Here is a 23996-nt window from a genome sequence, read left to right on the forward strand (position 1 = left end):
CTTAAACATAGACAAAGAGAACTCCCAATCTCTACTGGATTGACAGAAATAAGCATCTGCAGTCCATACGAACTGGCCGATGAAACGCCGCAGCATATCCTCTGTGAATGAGTAGCTCTTGCAAGACGAAATCTCGCATACGTAGGTGATGTGACTAAAAATGAGAGAAAGTGTTTAAGTTCATTGGAAGCCTCCTATTATGGACCATAGTTCAGTCACAATAGACCTCATTAAAAATCGTAGTGAACTATGGATAAATAACAATAATAAAAATTGACGTTACTCAGTTCACCCCTGACGCGCTTTCACCCATATCCGACACTTCTAGGTGTATATGTAATCCTTAGAATTAAATCCAACGTCATAGCTGCTTATTCTTCTTTCTAGAGTAAATTCGCTTGTTTTTTGTCTGTCGTATTAATTTCTACTTATTATCTGAGCTCCACATAGCTACCGATTATACCAAAGTCGTAGCACTCGCTGGCAAAAGTTTGCTTGAACACTTTCTCTCCAGCACGCTCTCTAATAGCTAGCTGCTTACTTCCCTGGGGCGTAGAAATTTATAATAATGAAATAAATATTTATGAAATCTAGTTCGCAATCAAACGAAGCTGTCAATATTTGCCTCCAGCACATTTCCACTTGAACGCATATTTTTCAATCAACACTTGCATCCATACGTGCACACACGTACATACCTCAACTCATCAGCACCGCCTCCATAGGTGAGCAAAAAGCGCAGATGCGTTATTAATGAGTATTTTCTAAACAATTTTTATTTTTGCACGTGTAAATCTGAACGTAATAAAAGCAAACTATCAGCTCGCGTCAGTAAACAGTTACAAGTGTGTAAAAGTGCCACTGTGTGTAGCGCTGCAGTCAACTCGACTAGTTTCAAATTACCTTACTAAGCTTTTCAAAGCTAGCAACTTGTATTTTTAACGTGACGATGTCCTGCGGAATGTAATTTGCCTTCCCGTGCAACAGCATTACAACAATTAACGAACTGATAACGCCAGGTATCAATGTTAAACCAATTAAAGAACTAGTTCAAAAAGGGGAAAAAGCGGGTGATTCACCACTTCAATACCACATTCGCGATGTCCTATCAAATGTCAGTTGCCAGCCTTTGCGGCAGCATCCAGTTACACTGTGGAACAAATTCAGGTTAGCAAAAATTAGGTCCATTCTGAGAGTGGCGGGTGAAAATAGAGGCGAAATTAGAATACCCGTATCGTGCCGTTTTTTTATGTTAGTTCGAATTTTTTTTTAATCAGCCTTCGAAGTTTGCAGTCAAATGCCGATGTTGCGCGTATTTTTCAAGCGCGGCAGTCGTATTGTTTCAAATTCAAACACAAATTTCCAACAGCGTCCGTACGCTTTAAAACTTTTTGTATTTCTCCCTTATTTCTTACGACTACCCCGATTTACACCAAGTGACACATATTTATAGCTAGTCAGAGTGGCCTGATATTACAGTTAGATCTAGTAAATATGTAATAAATAGCAATAGAATGTATGTTACTGTAATTATGTTTACTGTATGTATATATGCAAATAATGAGAGATGCTCATAACATAACAGAAATAAAGTGCAAGTGAGAAAGAATGCGAATATGAGAATAATGGCAACATACAAAAATAAGAGAATGATATTTACTGCTCGGCCGTACTTTTCGTCGGTAACAGCCGATTTTCAGTATATTGTTTCATAAGTACCACAAAAATTTTCGAAATCAATTTTTTCAAAAATTGTAATTGTTGCACAGGTCTCTAACAATAATTTGGCTTTTACAGATTGAAAAAATATCAATTAGTCGACGAGTTATAGCCAAAAAACCATATAAACAATTTTGCTCCGATTTCGAACTTCGAAGGCCGATTAAAAAAAAATTCGAACTAACATAAAAAAACGGCGCGATACGGGTATTCTAATTTCGCCTCTATTTTCACCCGCCACTCTCAGAATGGACCTAATTTTTGCTAACCTGAATTTGTTCCACAGTGTTATTGGACCAATTAACCTACCAGTCAACGAGCTAGTAACCTCAGTTATATTCATATTCGTCTAAACCTTATTTCGGGTCTTCTTAAGGTTTGAGGAGGAAAAATATTTGTTTTTGGATACCCCTATGATCGTTTATTTTGCACCTAGTACCAATATAGTCACTTCCGAGCTGGCATGACTTCTTCTATAAAATGGCGTTTCTTGAAATGAAATGCCTGCCGAGTACTTTGGCTTTTCACACTTCATAAGCCTGCACAAAGGGTGGTCTGTCTAGTCTATGACATTTTCACTACCGATTTTATTGACTTTGCCTGCTAAAATAGAATCAGAGAGGTCATAGAAATTTCCTCTTTAGTATTTAGGCAATAGGTCGCTTTTCGCTTGTAATGTGAAATACGAGCCTCGAATAACCAGCCGAGGCAGTGACTTCAGTGGACTTCATGGAAGCGGAGATTTGACTGGATTGGACTATTTTGTTGTGTGGCGCCCTCAAGTATCAAAATTACGTCAAGGATTCAGAGTTGATTCAAGGTTTAAAAAGTGAAATAGAAGTTGCGTTTGGTGAGATGAAATATACTACAATATTATTTTGATAGAATGGGCTACTGTAAAGGGATCGGTAGAAATAATTTGAATGAAGCTGTGTTCCATTTGCAATGTCAAGGTTTGCTCTTTCGAAGATAAACACAAAACTTCATCAAAAAATTATCATGTGCTTTGCGTTTATAGCCGAACTAAATTAAAACGCAATCGCTAAATGGACTGCAATGTATGCACTTATGTGCGTGGAAGTATTTGTGTAGGTGTCAATATAGTTCACACGATACTGTAAACCATTTAGTGTCGTAATTGATGCAAATTTTACAGGCGTGGCTTGCTTTTATGGCTTGTATGCTGTCGCAAAGGTTATTTTTGTCTTGCCAATCAACTTTTGCTGGAAATTTTATAAATTTCCACGAAGAGTTATAAAAGTTTCAATATGTAGCTAGTTGATTTGCTGCACAAAATTAAATTGCAGCCCAGAGTGGAAGGTACTGGTAAATTTGCGTCCACGTATTTTACGATTCCAGCAGCACTCAGTATAAAAGAAGGTGCAATTTTTCACTAAAATTTTGTGGAATGCAATCAGGTAAAAGTTGCGTTTTACGGTGTGAATAAATTTTTTATACAAATAAATTTAATATTTCTAATTGCAATTTTCCATTCAAATGGCAATAAAATAGTTGCGCAAATAAGACTTCATTCAACAATCAAGCACTGCGACGAATCAGTGGAGCTGATTCTTCGCCACAAAAACAAAAAAATATGTAAAAAAATAACTCTCGTTTTTTGGCAAACATGGCAACATGTGGAGCAACATAAATATCAGCTCTACACACTGGCACACACACATACATATATATTCATGTAGCATACATTCTAACATTCTACAAACACAAATATAATGTAACATCCTAGTCATTCAAACACTCGCACTCGCACATCTGTGGACTTTTAGCATAGAAATTTGTGTGACTTTAATGGGTTTTGCTTTAAGGCCCATAAATTCTTTTTTTTCATAGGGAAATTTACTATTACGAACAACTCTTTTTAAGATGGTTACTCAGGCTCCGGTTAAATATATCCTGAAAATCAAGCAATTTCGTGTGGGACACAAAAAGTGCTCAGCCAACTTAAGTGGTTTCATCAGATGTACGCAGATATGTATGTGTATGCCTCAAAAATATTCTCAGAATAATTAGTTTCATATACATTTTGTGCGAGCAATGACAATAATTTATTTTGTGGGTGTGAATGAGAAAGTTATGGAATACCAATTGACAGTGGGACAGCTTCAAATGGACTGCCTTGATTTCTAGCAAACGAAGGGAGTATTCATACAAAAGTAGAATTCCGTGAAATGAAGGAACACGCGTTTGGCAATATGTGAAATGTTAGGTGAGCAAAAGATTTGTGCGTTTTGTAGGCTTTTTATTTTCTGCGTTATGATTGAAGATATTTTTGTTTGGAGTGCAATTCCGATGTAGTGCAATGTGCTTGGTCTGCCGTTTCTTAGTACTAAAGCGTTTGATTCTATGCTTACTTCTACTTCTTCTTAAGAAAAGATGGTTAAAAAACTTTTTTTATAGCTGCTAATTTTTGTCGTGGATTTCCGCCATGCATAATATATATATATATATATAATTGGCGTGTACACCCTTTTTGGGTGTTTGGCCGAGCTCCTCTTCCTATTTGTGGCGCGCGTCTTGATGTTGTTCCACAAATGGAGGGACCTACAGTTTTAAGCCGACTCCGAACGGCAGATATTTTCTTTTTTATGAGGAGCTTTTTCATGGCAGAAATACACTCGGAGGTTTTCCATTGCCTGCCGAGGGGCAACCGCTATTAGAAAAATCTTTTTCTAATTATGTGTTTCACCGAGATTCGAACCTACGTTCTTTTTGTGAATTCCGAATGGTAGTCACACACCAACCCATTCCGCTACGGCAGCCGCCATAAACTTCTCATAAATTTCCGCTGCAACTAAAATATGTGCACCATGACAAAAAATTATTTAAATTCTATTCCTAATTGTTAGTAAATTCATAGCTAGAAAAAATGATCTGCAGATCTCATTCTGTTTCTTATGATTCAGCTTATCACTTTATTTGCCTACCAACTCTTGCCGGCAATCCACATAGTTTGCTTCTTGCTCGCTCTTCGTGATAGTGAGTAGGAGCTCAGAATATAAGTAAGTTTGGCTGGGCTGCTGCGATCACACTATTATTATTGCCCATTGCATGCATACACAGACATTTGTGGCAACTTTTGTATCTACAAGTGCCCTAAAGACCTCTTTCCTACTTGAAAAATGGACCGGTTAAATAGTCCAATAATTTCAGCTTTTCGTTTCAAAGGAAAAACTAAAATAATATTAGTTTTGAAAATTTGACACCCATTTTTACATCCCTCTACACATTTCTCTCTCTGTATTTGCGAGCTACTAATGCTTCACATACAAATATTCGTAGCAATCAGCTAACTTACTAATTCAAGAAATTTTTGGATACTTCCTTTCTTAAAAAAAGTCTTTACATCAACGTGTGTGTAAAATAGTGTGTGGAAAAAATGTTCACATTAACTCCAGCAGTATTTGCTTTGCTGCCGGTAAACTATTCCACGCTTCCCTAAACTCTTGCGCATGTATTAGTGAAGTTTCTTGTGGGTCACAATGATTTGTATCCCAAACTTTATTCGTCAACATAATAAGTGTTGAATTATGCGCCTTCAGAGCAATTTTGTTATAATGAATGCGGCAGCAGGTCCCCTAACAGTTCTGAGAAAATGGTAAAATTTGCTGTGCTGTTTTGTATGAATTGAAACTAAAAGTTGCTTCTTTCATAATTTGTAAATAGGAAAAAGGGGGGTTTGAGTATTATGTGTATGGATTTGTGTAAACTGAATTAACAGAAAATACGAGTTTCACCTCCGTAAAACTAGTTTCAGGTATGAAAGCGCGAGAAAACTGGAAGGTATATTAATGGAGTCTTTCTCTTCCTTTTGTCACCAATGTACACGAGAATGTTTAAATAAAACAAAACAGAGTTAAATTTCAGGCAAATTTATTTTATCTCCTTCAAAATATGACCTGTCTGAAGCAACACACATGTGCCAACGTTTAACCCAGTGCTTCATGCACCCCAAGTAGGCCGACGAAGGGATGTCCTTCAGCTCATTCGTGTCATTCTCTTTGATCTTCTTTATCGACTGAAATCTCCTTGAACTTGGGAAACAAAATATATATTGTGCAAAACAAATTTTTTCCCAAGACTTTATTCTTCAAATCGCTCTTCGGTTAGTAAATAGATTATTTGAATTAATTAATTTTTTATCCAGTTTTTATTATTTTTACTAAAAAATCTATACAAATATATTCCACTAAAAAATTTAAATATGATTTAGTAAAAAGGTTTACTATAGGTAATCTAATTCAAAATAAGACAGAAATGCACTAAGAATAATAATAATATATTATATATATATATATATATATATATATGTGTAGAATATATACTTACTAAAGGAAACTTTAAAAATATAAAAAAAAAATATTTTAATAAAAAAACTTAAAAAACAAAAAAAAGAAAACATTTTATTAAAAACTCACTTTTTCATTAATTAAATAAATTTATTTTACTTTTACTAAATATTTACTTTTACTACGCAAACTTTTTCTGGACCAATTAAAACCCACTTAAACCAACGAACCAAACATATACAGTCTACTTACTCCTAACGGGCGCCTGATTGAATGGGTCATAAGTGGGAACGAATAATATGTACCTTCTGCTCAAATATGAACGAGACTGATTTAATAAAACACAGACGGTTAATTATTGTTCAATTTTTATTTTATCTCCTTCAAAGTAATCACAATTGGAGGCGATACACATATGCCAACGTTTTTTCCAATCATCATAGCATTTCTGGAAGGCCGATTTCGGTATGGATTTCAGTTCCTTCTTCGAATTCTCTTTTATGACTTCAATTGTCTCAAAATGTTTTCCACGGAGCGGCAACTTGAGCTTGGGAAACAGGAAAAAGTCACATGGAGCCATATCAGTCGAATGCGGTGCTTGCAGAACGATATTAACATTATTTTTGTTCAAATAATCGCGAACAAGACGTGATGTGTGAGCTGGTGCATTATCGTGATGCAAGAACCATGACTTGTTGTCCCACAATTCCTTCCTTTTAAGACGAATGTTCTCGCGCAAACGCTTTAAAACGTCTAAATAATATTCAGCATTAACCGATCGGCCTTGCGGAAGGAACTCCGAGTGCACCACACCTTCGTAATCGAAAAAAAACAGTCAGCATAACCTTAATTTTTGAGCGACTTTGGCGTGGTTTTTTGGGTTTCGGCTCCTCGTCTTTGAACGATTTGTACCACTGGAAAACACGTGCACGCAATAGAGCAGAGTCCCCATAGGTTGTCTGCAACATTTTTAAGGCGTCTGAAGCCGAAATTTTGTTGGAATAACAAAATTTCAAACAAATTCTTTGTTCAACTTGAATTTCCATCGTTAAATTTGAAAAACACACTCGAGCTTGACTTGTTTACAGTAGCACAGAAAACAAACTATGTGACATATCACGCTGAAATTTGGCATGTAAGCTTATAACACTCCTACCATAAAACAAAAAAAATTATTTTTGCCATGTGTCATCCGCGGACCGTTTTATTGATAAAGTCTCGTTCATATTTGAGCAGAAGGTATATGGTTATGCCGAAACCAAAGCCCAATTCCCACTGGAGGAGTCCAGGAGAGCCAAGAGTGGATAGCAGAAAATCGTCGAACATGCCTTTACCATTTATGCCTCTCATAAACAAACTAAACCTGCTTTATTGCTAAGCCCTGAACATATCTTCGAGGCGAGTGTACCGATATAAAAATGTTGTGAACGACTCATTGAATTATTAGCCTACAATCAATTTTCAAAATATATCGATCAAAATCAATTGTAAGTGAAAACCAATCGGGTTTTAGAGACAAGCACTCATGTGAATCTGCCATTAATGAAGTTCTATATGAATGAAAAATGGCACAAAATGAATCAAAAATAGTTGTTGCTGTTTTTCTAGATTTTAAGAGAACTTTTGAAACTATAGATATATATTATATTTTAATAACTAAATTGGAATTGTATGGAGGAAATTCATTCAATTGGTTTAAAGATTATCTTGGTAATCGTAAGCAAGTAACAAGAATTAATGAATCTATTTCAAATGAACAATCTAATAACCTAGGGGTACCTCAGGGATCTATTCTTGGACCTTTGCTTTTTATTCTTTATATTAACGATTTGTCAAGTTGCTTAAAATATTGTCAAGCTAGATTATTTGCAGATGGTACTCTAGTCTATATCATTGCCAATTTGACTGATGAAGCGCCACAAAAATTAAATGAAGATTTAAATACACTTTGCAATACATTATGTGAAAATAAACTTAAACTAAATGTATACAAAACAAAGGTTATGACGATATCAAACAAAAACATTAAAAGAAATAATAAAAATATTTTTATCGAAGGATCTAGACTTGATGTTGAATCTGAGATAAAATATCTAGGTGTAATTATTGACGACAAACTAAACTTTGATAAAAACACAAACCATATATGTAAGAAAGTTGGACATAAGTTAATGTTTAAACTAGCCTTAGAAATGAATTAAATACTAACCAAAAATTGTCACTTTATAAGTCAATAATTGAGCCGCATTTAACATATTGTGCATCAATTTTATTTATATCAAATTCAACAGATTTAAATAGACTTCACATTATTCAAAACAAATGCTTAAGACAAATATTAAGGGTTGATAATTTCACGGAAAGTCCAACAATGTTAAACGAATTAAAACTTAAGTTTTGCAATTAATTACTTTTAGAACATTAATGTTTATATATAAGATAATAAATTCTCAAGCTCCAAAATATTTGATTAATAAAATTATATACAATATAAACATGAAACTCAAAATATGAGATTAAGAAATTCGAGTGAAATATGTCCTTCTAAATCAAAAAAACAATGTAGCCAAAATTCATTATTCTATAAAGCTGTTAAGTTATTTAATTCACTACCACAAAATATTAAAAATAAAGAAACTTTGACAAAATTCAAAAATCATTTACATAATTATATCTTAGAAAACTTGTAATGCTGTAAATATGGAAATTTCTAAATAAAAAATAATAATAATAATAATCGTTTAGGCAGCCCGCGAAATTTGAAAATTCGCCTTATTTTTTGAACACACCTCGTATATAAGTATACTGCTAGATGGCATTTTTAAGAACATCTTTCCTCACATATTATCGCTTCTACCCGGAGCATAGGGCGGAAAAGAAAATATGGTTTGCCCAACAAACTTTTAAAATTTGAATAAAATATTTCAGTAAAAATGCACGTGTTATTTATTTGAAATTTACAATAAATGTCTATAATTTTACTTTTATATTTTTTTATTTTTATTTTGCAATTATTTAACTTTTACTAAGGAAATGTATGAATATAAGTTTTAGTAAAAAAATATACAATATTACTAAACTTTATGGAGCAAAATGAATCACCCTATCGGAATATTTATAATTTTTACAAATGGTGTTTTGTAGGAAGTAAATCTTACGTAGCCGAATGGGTTTGCGCGTGACTAGCATTCGGTAGAGCCCGGGCTCGAAACCCACAGTAAAAAAGGTTTATTCTAAAAGCAGTCGTCCCTTGGCAGGCAATGGCAAGCCTCCGAGTGTATTTGTGCCATTCGGAGGCGGCATAAAACCGTCCCGCCATCTGTTGGAGGAAGAATCCGCCCAAATACCCAACAGAGGATCCTTATTGGACCTTATCCTATTAAGCATAACTTGCGAAATATAGACACTTTGTGGGGCACATGGAAAAATATATCAAAAAATCTAGAGGGTTCCCATACAGTATTACTTTGCGTAAAGGAAAAGTAAGTGCATTTACTTTCTCATATTTAGTGACAGAAAAGAGCAATACTTTTGTAATGTTTCTTATTAATAATTTTTGAACAACGAAAAAAACACAATTCTTCTCTTCAGATTTTTAGTACTGGGGTCTATACGCACAGATTAGTACTCAATTTTTCTCAGTACCCCCTCAAATTTTTTTGATCAATTTTTTTATGTGCTTCGCAAAAATGAAACTTACCATATTTTACTAAAAGCAATTTGTTCAAAAAATATATATTTCAAATCGCTCTATTTATCGTTTTAATTATTCTAAGTTTACATTAAGGATATTTTTTAAATAATTTATTTTATTTTTTATAAGAAAACTCACCTCTGTGCATGAGACTTTTCCTGTATTGATTATTTTTGCAAAAGAATTTCTCATTTTTTCTGAATAAAAAAACAGAATTTGTCAGAATTTTTCCTTTTGGTAAAAGGTAACTCAGCGCATTCATAAAAAATCGCGCTTGTCTAGTAGTTTTTCACACCTTGAGGAAAGAATATTCAACACTCACTGACAGTTATTTCCAAAACAACAATACACTAATACCAGATAAAATTTTTTTTAAAAATGCTTTTTGTAACAATTCCAGCTTAGCACATCACACTGTTTTGTATTGCACGTCGATTCAAGCGAAGCAATGCAGAGCTAAGAAAACGTCAAACGAATAGTTGCAACCGAAATCGAAGAAGCGAAAACGAAATTTTTGTGTGTATGAGATGTGTATGAAGTGCTAGAGACGACCGCGAGCGTATCAAATGAACCGAACACCATCAGAGACGCGTACGTTATGCCACACGGCGACAGGATGCAACGACTGTTCAGCTGTGAATGCGGGTAAACACGCACACACGCACACACACACACTCACACACTCACACATGCACACTTATGAAAGAACTAAATACGAACGAAGTAGCGAAATAATTACACAAAGAAGTCGTACGGACGAAGTGCATGGTACCATAGTGCACGTGAGAGCAAGTGAGCTGGATGGCGAGTGTGTGAGTGAGATGGCAGAATTGCAGTCTAAGCAACAACTGAATGGCGGGCAGGCGAAACATGCTAACAAGTAAATATTGTACATATGTACTCTTGTGATTGTATGCGCACATGAAAGTAACGGTTGTTTGTATTTGTTTATAAATTGAGTGAGCTGATATGCTATGCCGGTAACAAACGGCGAGCGACAAACAACGAGCGACGAGTAACGAGTGTCATGGGCCGCGAAGCAAGCGGCGATGGACAGTGCAGACGGCAAACAGCTGAGGCTGCTGGCGGGAGGTTGCGCGCATGGAAGGGAAATGGAACAGGCGGAAAATATGAGAATGCAAATACAAATGAAAACACAGCAAAATAAAGCAGCTGACTGGAGAATCGTGGAGATGGGAAAATGGCGAGTGACGAGTAGATGGGGTGAGAGTAGGTGGGGGTTGTGGTATGCTCGTCAGGGCGCGCATGTCCTTGCTGCACGTGACTTTTCCGACGACGCTGTAGCGAAATGGCATACTAAAGAGCGGAGGGAAAACATAGCAAAATAAAGAAGATGTAGAGAATGCGGTGGAATTAGGGCAAAGGAAATACGTGCGTGTGTGTGTGTGACTGTAAAAGAAAATGCATGTAAACAAATAAATTAAGCGAAAGCAAAATAAAATGGCATGTGAATTGGGAATAACAAAAACAAAGACAAACTCAAGCTTAGCTTACACCACAAGCACAGCGCGATAGGGTGAGGAGCTAAGAAATATTTCAAGCGAGGTGATGTGGACGTATAAGAATATTGTTTACCGCCTCAATGTGGCAATGTAGGCAATGTGGAAAATAGCAGCTAAAGGAGGATAAGTGGATACAGATAGGAATACAAAGGGCCAAAAAAAGTGCAGCGACAGACCAACACTAAGTGTCACTGCGTCAATGTGTGCATGTTACGCTACCACCCAACGCGTGTGTGTGTGGGTAGTTATGCCTTTGTATATCCAAAGGCATGTTTTGGTTCGCATGCCACATGCCACATGCATGGTGCACATCAATTGCAATACCATACAGCTCCCAAAGTCGTTGTGGCCCCTACGCAACGTATACGTGGCTGAATGAGCGGCGGTGTGCAACATGCACTAGAACAGCAGCTCACAGCATTGCTATCACCCACTCACACAGCACAAAGTAAAGATATTTCGTTCAACGTTAAAATATTTATTGCAAATATGTAAATTTCGTTTCAATCGCCCCTTTTTTCGTTGCCATCAAAAAAATTTCATTGAAAAATTTCAAGTACAATCCACATAGGACCGCACGCGAGAGAAATGTGGGTGCGCAATTGAAAAGCAAAATAAAAACGCTTGACTGTCGTTCGCTGTATTTGCAGTTCAGTTATGGTAAACATGCAAGACCACCGGGGGCGTATGAGGAACATTTTATTGTGCGTAATTCGGTTAGTAGACTTGGAAGCGTAGGTTTGAATTTGGCGCTCACAGCAATAAACAAAATGAAAGCGGATACTCACATAAATTAAGTGCTTAGACTTTTACGAGGGTGAAAAATTACAGCTGACTGCCGAGCATTTCAAAAGGTGACAACGGTGTCATTGAACGGATTGCGTTGAGCTCTTCGAAATTTGCATGGATTTTTACTTAGTGAAGAAATTAATTACTTTGCTAGATAGGAAAAGCTTAATTGCTAAGGGAAGGGCCTGCAAATGTAGAAAATGAGTTGAAGATAAAAGAAATAAAATATTTGATTTCGTTTAAAATATCTAGTGTATCCCTTTTAGTTACAGAAAGAAACCGAGCTAGCAGATTTCGACATCACATGGGACGGCGGAAAGACAACACCCCAAAACCTTTTCGAGGCTCTATGCTCCCAAGCGCAGTGAACAAGGAAACAAAACAAAAGTGGCAGCTTAATCTAAGTTGTTCCACAAACCAATTTTATGAACGGTCCAATGGTGTTTTATACTATTCTGTATCACTTCATGTAGCAAAAATACTCGTGAAACTGGGGCGGAGTGAAGAATGCCAAGTAAGTAACGAAGGTAATGTTGGGGGTAAGCTGGAGAGCTACTTATGTATATATTTGCCCAGGACTTTGCAGATCTTGACTACGCTGTTTTCGTACTGCATCCCTCCCCTTCGAAACAGCAAAATACGAATAGGACATGCAACTTACGTCTCCTTATAGTCTCTTGGAAACAATAGACCAGTTCTGTGAGAGAGTTATTTAGGTGCGCTTTGATGTGGAAGCTATCGAATGCGAAAAATGTATTTGGTCTTATTTCTCAAAGCACTGGTTTAGCTGGTTTATTATCAATAGCTTTCTTAAAGTCAATTTTTCTCTGGCCCAAATTAGCAAAAAGGTTGGAAGTGTATTGAAAGTACTAAGACTTTTGCAAAATAAAGCATTTACCAATTACAGAGAGTTTCTCCTTTTCTCTCAGCCCGAGAACCTAAGCCCAAAGCGGTTCGTGTCATTTACAAATTAAATTTTATACAACGTACCTGAATGCTTTTTTCCCCTTGCAGGGAAGAGAAATTTGTCATAATAGAGAGTAGAAATTCAAAGTGCCATGAAATATTCTAAAATCTGGCAAAAAGCAAAGAAATCAAAGGTAAAGTGAAATCATAAGGAAAGGAAAGCCCTCAAGGGGAGGTAAGGGAAATTTACCCACTGACCTGTATGCATTGAATAAGTTGAGCTTGAAAGGAATGGCCGCACATTTCAATTCATCCAAGATTGAAGTAAAACTTAGTAAGTGTTTTCAAGAAATAGTAACAAGACTTTGCACCTTGCAAAGAATAATGGAAAAGCAACCAAATAATAAAAGCTCAACTTCAGCCGCATCAACTCTATCCAGTTCAACTTAGGCCATTTATGAAAAGTAGCGGAAATGTAATTGAAAATTACTTAGACGGCCGGTCTGCGAATAATGGGCAGATGAATGGGAGGAAAGAAATGGAAATGCACGAGCACTTGAAAAATAAACAAATGTTGTTGAGCGGTGAGCGCACACGAAATTCGAAAGGGAAAAATGAATTAAATTTTAATTAAAAGCAGCAAAATCAGATGCAGACCAACGCAACACACGTACAATTGCTACATACCAGTCGTAAATGCGTGCATGTGTATGTGTATTTGTTTGTGGGTACACTTAACTATCCCCACAGAGAAAACCTGAAGTAGAGAAAGAGTTTCTGGCCAAGTTTGAGCCATTTTGAACCATGTAGCCACTCATGTGGAAGTTATTTTATCGAGGTTTTCCTTTTGTTTGTCATTCCTCGGTAGCCGCTTGAATTTAAGCGTTAAGCTTTAGAGAATAAGTTCATTCTTATTTTATCAGTACATTTCTTTGAAACAGTATTAAGGCTACGATGCACTCATGTTGTGGGTAGCGATATCTGTTCTAGGAGTTTCATCTTTCACTCTAGATAATTGGATTAATATATGTGGCTGCTTTAAATAATAAAAATAAAATAAATAAAAATTAAATATCCTAATTTAAAACCTCCTTATTGCCTCTGTAGTCTTTGTTTGCAAATTTGATTAGGAATTGAAGTTAATGTGTAGCCCCAGATTTAGAAGTCTATGGCTATATTCAGACTGGAGAAAAAAGAAGAAAGAAATGCCATTCTTAAAGGTTGACTATGCCATAACAGAAAAGCAAATAAAAAAGCCACTTTTCACAAATACGACGAATTTTTATACTCCCTCGCTAATATCAAACTTAGGACTTGCTGCATGATACGTTAATGCTCTACTTTTTCTCGATTACTCGACAACTGAGGCAGCGTGGGCAAAGCTATTTAGAATACTAATTTCTCATTCCTCATCCCATCGAGCTCGACACTGCATTGCAGCTATCGAAAAAGAGCTGCTTATAGAGCATTCTAGAGCTCATCAATGCATCATCGTACAAATTCACAGTAAAAGCAGAAGAGTAGCAATGCGAGCTAGCCATGGTACGAAATTTACTAAGAGTGAACCAGTTCGGTGGTATTGCATTTCCCTACAGGGATTCTGAATATTATTTAGCTAAATACATTTGATTTGCAGAAATGTAATAATTATTGTAATTGTATAAGTAACTGCTAGCAAGTAAATGATACAAGCTAAGTGAAGCGAGGTGAGTCGAGTAGAGTCAACTGCAGAAGCCGATTGTGTCGAGGGGAACAGCGTGAGCGAGTGAATGTACTAGCATTATTTTGCTTTGTAACTAGAAATAAAATAATTTTCACGCACACACATACACTTGCCTCTTGCTGTTGTGCTGCTGCCTTTGTGTCGCTGGCGTATTCCCAGTGAACTGACTGTCATTTGTGCTGACGGCAGAGGCAGAGAAAGAGTTTACAATAAAATCTTGCATTTACAGTGCGATACACACACATATATATTTATATTTTGTCCATATGCCATACATAACAAATACATATTAATCTCTTTAAAACATTTTAGGTATTTATTAACTTCACTCAATTCGATTCACTAGACAGCCGTACAACTATTCGCCCATTCATGTCACATGCCATTTTTGTATCCTGGCTGAATGCGACTTGTGTGCGTGTGTGTGAAGAAAACAAGAAATTGAAGAGCTCGATTGCGTATAAAAGTCTCTGTGTGACTGTGTACCGATGTGCGATGTACGTCGCTGTAGATGGTGCGCTGCAATTGATTTCTATTGCATTATTGGATTTCAAAATTCAATTAGTGCGATTGATTTAATTGTTAGCCTGCAAGGTCCATGAAAGCTGTACAAATGATTAATGAAAATTCGGGCGGAAAACAAAGGCAAATAAATATGATTAGATTTTCAACTATTTATGAATTCGTAAAGACATTTGCTTCATCGGAACTTATGCATAGATTCTAAAATAAAGAAAGAGAGTTAAGCGAAAAATTTATACGTAATTTGTTTCTTGTTTTGTACTTTAGAAATATTGTCTCATTCCCATAAAGAAGGTTGTCGCGTTTAGAGGAAAGAAGTACAGTTACTCGCTAATGTACTCGCTCGAGTGCTCTAAAACCTTCAGTAATAGTAGTAAAAGAAGCGGCGAAATGCGCTCATTCGAAACAGATATCAGCACAGTGGCTAAATATCTAGTAATAATATATCTTATAAAATATGAACATTTATCAAATCCACGTAAGTCTGGCATCAAAGTAAAATTAAAGTCATTATAAGGCGGAATTTTTTAAAATTAAAAACAAAAATAAAAAAAGCTTAATATTTTCAATTTACAGCAAAAAATTTAGTTAATGAATTTGGTTTTTTATAGCTTTTTATGAAAGTTTCATATTATTTATCATCTCTAAGATGCCTCCTACGTGCTTAGCAATCTTTGGTTTTCGTGCTTCAATAGCCACTCAAGTGAATCAATTTGTGCGTGTTTTTTTCGTTGTGAAAGAGTAAAAGGACTGCGTGCTGTTAAAGCGTCTTAGATCATTATTTGATAAATTCTTAATTATAACTGAACAAATTATTTGAATATTAAAAAAAAACAAGGAAACGTAGTAAAAACTGGTCAAGAAATGCTTTCGTTTGTTGCAGGCTGGAGTTTTTTTATTTCAAGCTCATTAAGTATGAAATTAAGTATTTGAAACACGGTTTGAAGTGAATTTTAATTGTCTAATTAAATTGTCTGACTTAAAAATGCGCTTCCATGGTTTAGTTGTATTTTATGAGCAGCTTTTATATTTCTCTAAAGCAAGCTTTTACATATTGAAAGCTCTAAACGTAGTTTGCGTATTTTTAATGAAATCCAGTATAATAAAGGCCCAGGAAAGTGACTTTTTACCACTTCAGTAAAATTAAAAGCGAGCTTTCCGTGCATAAACACATTTCAGAATTAATTTCATTTCATTCCAGGAACAAGCTTTCATTTATTTAGAATTCTATACCTACATAGCTTTCATAGTTTAAAATTATTTAATATTTAACTTTGGCTCCTTAAACGCCCTTTGAGAAGAATACTAAACTTCCTCTTATGATTTGTGTAGTGATTTGCGATTTTTTTTTTACAAAAATACTGACTTCACTTCCAACTGTTGGACGTTTTAATGAGGTGGCTTGTGAAATCATTAGAAGCTTTTTTCCCTTGTCAGGAACAATTTTTTCCACTCAAATGCTTCACACCCGAGCAGTTTATAGATTGGTGCTAATAGTCAATATGGCACACAAAAGTGTATCCGGCCGCATTGGCTGTCAGTCTTAGCGTTCGAGCTCCCACACTTCTAGTTCATGACGCACCCTGTCAGTTCGCACATATCTGCGATTTTGATTCGCCTACTAATTTTTTATGTAAACAAATGTTGTCTTTCAGCGCTGTGGAGCATTTAGAAGATTGAACAAATAAATACTTTTATTTGTATATGTACAAATATGTGCATGTATGTGTGCAAAATAAGAAGAAAGTGCAAGTGATGGCTGTGGCTGGCAGCTGATTGATCAGAAATCGTAAAGCAACAAATTCGACAGCTGGTTAGTACAATGGAAATGAATATTTGGGCCATTAAAAATTCGAAAGCAAATTACTTGAGACAAATTTGGTCAATCAAACAAAAAAATTTAAATTAAAAAAAGAACAAAGAAAAGCGTTTAAGCACTTTTAGAAAAATAGTGCAGATGTTTAGTCAGCGGAATTCAAAATCGTTGAATTTATAAAGCCTCTATTAAATATTTTTTTTTTACTGAATGGTTGGCATCTATCATTTTTGCGCGCTTCTTTGCAATTTTGAAATCTTTCTTTGCAGTTCATTATCAGCTTTGCAAATACAGTACAAGTTGAAGCAGATACTAGTTTTGCCCCCTCTTGCCTCTTGCCTAAATGCTTGCTGGCATCGGATTGCATGCCTTCATTTCAATGCGATTTACAGAAAATTAGCTAATTTAATCTACCCTTACAACATTGCTGGTGCTACTTACTGCATCCGTGTATGTGAGCTTGTGTGTACTATATGTAGTGACTTGATAGTTTTCGAAACAGTCGCAATTTACACGTCGCGGCCCGCTAAGGCAAGCAAGACTTTCTTTAACTAAATACTAAATACAAAAAAATGTATGCTGAATTTTAAGCTCTTTGCACTGACACCCTTTAGTATGTCTGTATGTACTTGTAGAATGTAGATGTGCACACTTAGTATTTCAGTTTATGATGCTTATTGCTTCTGGTTTACGGTTTATTATAATATGCAGCCCGTTAACTTAGTACCCAGCCGTACGCGCGTCGCTTTTGAAAGCCGTTGCGAGACTAAAAGTCGACTGGGCTGGAGCAGTCGGTCTTAGCTGGTGCCAGTGGAAGGCGGCTGCAATAGCAAACGTTGGTTGGGTTGGTGGGCGCAGGTGGCGTTTCAGTGTGTTTGTGCCTCTCTGCAGTTGGAAGATTTCTTCTAAGATAGTGTCTAGCTGTTGGAGGATTATGATAATGATGACACTACGGATATACTTTTTTCACTTCCATTTTTATTTACTTGTATTGTAGAATGTTGAACGAGGCGGTTAGGAAGATGTGTTTGAATGTGTGTGTGCGCTTCTGATTTTGCTGATAATGAAAAAAATCGCATTGTTACTGACATGCCTTGATTAATATTAAATTTTGTTTATAAATATTTTACTAAAATGCAAATGAATGGCTGGTTGAAGCGATCACTTTTATTTGCATTAGAATTTAATTTAATTTTAAACTTGCATGGAATTTTTCAGTAGTTCTCCTGAAATAAATTGAATTGGCTGTACGTGTAATGCAGGCACGCAATCAGATTTAGTGGAAATTGTGCATAAAGCTGTTGCACTTGAGATAGATTTTCACTTTTACAATTTAAGGTTAAAATTGGATTAATCTTTTAATAAGATATAAAATTTAATAAAATTCCAGATTTATATTTTATTAAAATTTCGAACTGAGAAAGGAAGAAAAGTTAACCAGAAAATCCTATTTTCCAGAGCAGTTGCCACAAACCAAGTGAGCAGTTGGTACGATGGGCAAGCTGCCGCAACTCACACACTTACATAATTGCTTAAGCGGCTAAAAGGGAGGCTGGTTTCGATGCATAGGGAGGTAGAATGCCTGTTTTTAATGCAGTTATGTATTAAATAGCATTTAAGTTCTAACTTCTCAAGCATCACCGTGCGCTTAATAATCCACCCTATGATGGGTAAGTAAATCTATAAGCTGCTGAGAAATTCATAATTACAGGCGAAATTAATATATGCTCAACTGAAATGTTCTGGGCATATTCCGTTAGATACATTTCTTGACAATTACGTTGCATCAGACCACACCATACGGTTCATTCACAGTCCGCGCTCTTTACATTAAGCTTTTATAAATTTTTTTTTACAAAAATATACTCATTTTACTCTCAGCTGTCCTTTCTCTCTAGAACATATTGCTGCCGTTCATTCATCTAATTGAATGCCCAAAAATGCCTTAGCTGCAACACAGGTGCAAAGTTCAAACTCCTTTGTTTCCACTGCTAGAAATGTAATTCTAAAAATTTCTTACTAAATAGTATTAAAAGATTTCATTTCTAAGTGATTTAATTTTAAATAATATAAAACAACTTTATCATAAATTACTTGACCTTGGTTTTCTTCACCTTGAACCTCACCAAATGGATCCAATTGCCATACATACATAGTTTAATTATACTCGTATCTGTAATTAGCCAAAACGCTTGGAAGGCTTTATCCGAATTGCTAAGAAAATTAAATAGCTCGCATATTCTCAACAATGTTTTTAGCTTAAAAAGTTTAAAAATAAAAATATTTTCTTGGCTTCCAACCAAACAAGCTTTGCAGTGAATAATAGACTCCCTTTGTGGAAATTCCTATTAAGTTAATGCTAGATATGAGATACTTGCTGTTGTTGTTGACTTGTGCTTTTTGTTGTTTTTCTTATTTCATTTACATTTTGTACTATTTGTAATAAACCGTTATGTAAATATTTAGATTAAACGCTATAATTCACCTCCACTTCTAGCCAAGGCAAATGGCACCAGCACAAGACTGCAGAGCAAAGTAACTGAAAAGAGCTAAACATTTGGACAAAGTAAATAATCAAATACATACAAGTGCATATATAACATTACAAATCTCTATGTGTACATGTACCCATATAAAAGTAAATACATAAGCTTTGGGAAAGGTTAGAAAAATGAGCCAAAAATATGAATTCTAATTTCAATTTGCTCAGCGAAGTGGTGTAGCAACCGCTAGCAATCGTTATTCAAAACAGCAGCCAAAGACCTATGCGTTTCCCATACTCTCCCCTGCGTATGGCCCCTCGTCTTAAGCGCCTGCTTATCGCACGCTTTTGTTTACATGAAATTTCGAAATTTTATTACACATCCGCGGATTGGCTGAAAATTGCTCATACGACCGGTTGGTCCCGAAATGCGTTGCTGGCTTGTCTTTTCTTTTATCTCTTATTTGAATTAGTAGCGCGCTCTTTTTACGATGGAATTACTTGAATTGTTTATTTGCATGAGGATTTACTGTAGCAATTTTTTCGATTTTTTCACTGGCATTCTGTTTTATTTTCGACTTTTTTTTGTGAAAAGAAAATATTCCATAAAATTAGGGGAAATTTTTATGTGCAATGAATAGCCAAGTGATGATGAGCAATTGCACTGCCAGCATGTGTTGTATGGTAATCATGTGAGTATAAATATGTGTGTATGTATGTATTTAGGTGCGACATATCGACTGTGAGCTGCCCTGGGGAGGGTGTACGCCGAGGAATTGTCATGGCAATTAAGTTTTTGCTTCCTATAAATATTGTGAAGTCAGTGAAAATTTGGGTTTGAAGTCTTAATGAATAATTTAAATTAAAAAAAGTATATGCGAAAATGGCAAACTTTTTCTGGTAGCCGAAGTTCAGAGTACAGCAACCGACTTACTTTTCCGCTTTTTTACGCTTTTTGATTTTACGAAGAAATGCAAAACCAGATTCTTTAAACCATTAAAGACTTTTAAGTTCAGTAAAAAAAAACGGCAGCCGGCGTAGCCGAATGGGTTGATGCGTGACTACCATTTCGTTGGTAATCTCGGTAAAAGACCAAAAAAGAAAAAGTTTTTTCTAATAGCGGTCGCCCCTCGACAGTCAATGGCAAACCTCCGAGTGTATTTCTACCTTGAAAAGCTCCTCATAAAAATATCTGCCGTTCGTAGTCGGCTTAAAACTGTGGGCCCCTCCATTTGTGGAACAACATCAAGACGCACGCCACAAATAATAGCTCGGCTAAACACCCAAACAAGGGAGTACGCGCCAATTATATTTGTACATATATATTATTATATATAATTTTTTGACAAAATTTGGAATTTGAATTTTTTTATTTTTTATAGCTAAAAAAATAACACAACATTACACAATTCCTTTCTTACTTTTTGTAAAATTGTGGAACTAATTTTTCTTAATCTTTTTTTGCGTTTTCCTCTTAGCTGAAAGACCAGACTACATACCCCTCGCCAACTTTTGGTTAAATTTTCGAATAAACCTTTTTACCCCAGCTGCATTTTTCCAGCAGATTATAACACCCTACACTTCCTTTTTGTTTAAATTTGGAATTCGCGTTCTATGTTACTATTACCAAAAGTAATAGAAATTTGAATTTTTTTCTTAAAAAAAATATACTGACCACTTGCACTTAATTGTGAATTGCCCTATTGTATAAAAATCTTATTTTTTCCACAAAGACTAATGCGTTTAACATTGAGTATTGGTAATGTAGTTTTTTTTGCATATCAATATTAATATTATTTGAATTCTTAATTAATATATGAGTGATATTTTTACCCTTCCATAAGCATTGGTCCATGGCCAGGCATGATTCAATCGAGAACATAAAAGTTATCTTTCATTTGCTTACTGATTTTTTCGTATGCGTGCTTGTTATCTGCACCTTAGTATGGGTAATCTTATTGTAATAACATTCCACAAATTGTTATCTTCGCTATCATCAAAATGTTAACTTCGTATCTTGTTCTTCTTTAAAAGCGAGTAGATTTCTAAAGTGAAATTATTTCCTTAGTCATTTTATCGGTCAACACAGAAAGCGCGCAGGTGGCAAAAATATTGACCTTGCGAGGGCATTAGACTTCTGTTATCTTATTATGATGCCAGTATACCCTTCCTGAAGTTCCAACATACAGACTTGGTCTAAGGTATCTTAACGTGCTGAAGGAGACGGAAGGCAGTATAGTGATCTAGGTTAGAACTATGTGCAAGCTCTTTCGTTTTTTCTTGGGCATTTAACCATGTCTTTGTTGGAAATGTATTACTTGACCCCAAAGGCAATTGACTTTTTTCTTTCTATTTTTTCTTCTCTTATCTTCAGTAACCTTACCTAACTTTTCATTTTTGTTCACAAAAGCGGGCACTTTCTTCTGAGACTCATCTAGTAAATAGTAAACTCAGGAAATGCTTATTTTGAACGATTTGAGCGAAAAGGAAGTGTGTTAGGAAGGTAGATGAAATGGCTGAAGTGCCAGTCTAGAACTCCTTAAGTAGCACTAAAGCGCCGTTTTGATACCATAGCGAGACCTCCAACAGCCAGCCAGAGCTGTTGGTAGAATGGGCGAGATTGATTGAGTTTAGTTTGGCGCACTGCCCCAAGCTATCGAAGAAAGGAGCGCCCAGTAACCTTAGTCGTCTAGCTGCCAAGCCCGGACATTTACAGAGAAAATGCTCTACAGTCTCCTTTTCTGAAAGGTCCCCACAGATTCTGCAATGGGGGTTAAATGGTAATCCTAGCTTTTCCGCGTGTGTGCCGATCGTCCAGTGACCGGTAAACACAGCTACGAGTTTGCAAATTGAATGTCGACTTTCTGAGCCCTTCGTATACAAGTATCGTATTGGGACCAAAGGGTTTTCGAAATAGCACTTGAAGAAATGGAGCTCTATCTTTTCTGCGCTTTTCTGAGAAATAACTTGTGCAGTTCCGCTTTAACAACTGTCAGGGGAATGCCGATGACCGGGTAGGAGGTCTCGGAGTCCAATTCAGTCCCAGAGAAATGTTACCTGCACACCCAAGAGATTTGATCTCCTCCTTACAGGAGTTTACTAATTTCGTTCAAAGTGTGTTAGTTGACTGTAAAAATGCGGGTGGAAAATGGAACATAGTTGTTGGCTTACCACTTGTTCTTGTGTGGCTGTGATTTTTACTGCGCTCCGCGTTTTTTAGTTTTTCTACTCTACAGTGAACATATTATTAACCAACTCTTTGATTTGAATAATTATCAAAATTCTTCATACTAACTTATATGTATACAATGCCTTGTGTTAGCAGACTAAAGGATATCTAAAACTACATATAATATCAACTACAATTTTTTCTGGCTACTCCAGCTCTGCACCTGCAGTAGGAGACGATTCGTCGAGACCGGCATTCGGTCAGAGGCTTACTGCATATCTTATTTTATGAAGTTATTAAGCTCTTAGAGATACTTGCTGATATCCTTCGTAGACGGTTGAGCTTCAACCATCTCTCTACTAGGATGACCTCTTCCATAAAAGTTCCTTGAAGTTTCTGCTTCAGTAGCATAATTTTGACTAAGTGCAGAGAAAGAAGAGAGTGCAGAGTGGGAAAAAATTTCTACCAAACAATCCAAAATATTTAAGTATTAGAGACATATTCTTTTCATGTTCGCTAATAAAAAATGTATGTCCTTGGATGAGGTCAATCTATATTCAAATGGCCTAAAGCCTAGAGTTCTGAGACTACAGTCACACACCACTCACCTGCTAGCGATAAGTAGACATTTTGAGCGCATTTTGACTACCTTTTGTTGCACATTTAGAAATGGCCATCCGTCAGTCGCAAGCCTCTTAACGTCATCTCTTCAACACTTGGCGCTTCTACTTAGTTGATTGTATATTTTGTTATTGCAAATTGATTACTTAGTTGCAGGTAGCAGTCGAAATCTATTTTCTCAATTTCTATTTTCCTAATTTTTCAGCCATTTTTGTGTTAAAATTTCTCTGTTATTGCAATTATTATTTTTTGTTATTTTTTCACATTCACTTTCAATTTTATTCTCCCTCTTTCCAACTCAGAACATGTAATTGGCCATTCAACCCGTCGGCGGTGTCAAATAAAAGTCGGAAATTGGCAGCTCGCCTGTCACGAAACTTCAAAACTATTGAATTTATTTGCACTTTTACACCCTTTTTTGCTTCTCCGCGTTTTTGTTGGCAATCGAAATGAAACTTTTTGCGCAAAACTCACATTTTTGGCACACTAGGTATTTGTTGAAAATCAATCACAACAAAAAACAAAAAAGGCTGTAGAATTTAAAAGTTAGTAGTGGTGCAATGGTTTGGAAAGCGGAATTCCAAACTAGAAAAGGCAAATCAATAAAATCAGAAATATATTTTCTGCATTTGATAGCAATGAAAAAAAGCAAATTTTTAAAGGAATTGCATTTATTACTTTGCTCAGCACTTCCGTTAAGTGTTGCTCGTACCTCCTCAGGGATT

The 23996-nt window shown here is 35.8% G+C and overlaps 1 protein-coding gene across 4 annotated transcripts in view; it reads right to left on the reverse strand.

Annotated features, from left to right (window-relative positions):
• Window positions 1–17744, reverse strand: part of LOC128859315 (PDF receptor) — a 107023-nt gene extending 89279 nt beyond the window's left edge. For 3 of the 4 annotated variants that reach the window (XM_054096217.1, XM_054096221.1, XM_054096220.1), the window contains exon 1: window positions 17441–17744. The gene's annotated coding sequence lies outside the window, so the exon portion shown is untranslated. Of the gene's footprint in view, window positions 1–9858; window positions 10292–17440 lie in introns of those variants that run through there. The other variant, XM_054096218.1, reaches the window with a different exon arrangement.
• Between the last annotated feature and the right edge of the window lie 6252 nt (window positions 17745–23996).

Source organism: Anastrepha ludens, chromosome 3, assembly GCF_028408465.1.
Source record: "Anastrepha ludens isolate Willacy chromosome 3, idAnaLude1.1, whole genome shotgun sequence".
In the NCBI taxonomy this organism is placed as follows: Eukaryota; Metazoa; Arthropoda; class Insecta; order Diptera; family Tephritidae; genus Anastrepha; species Anastrepha ludens.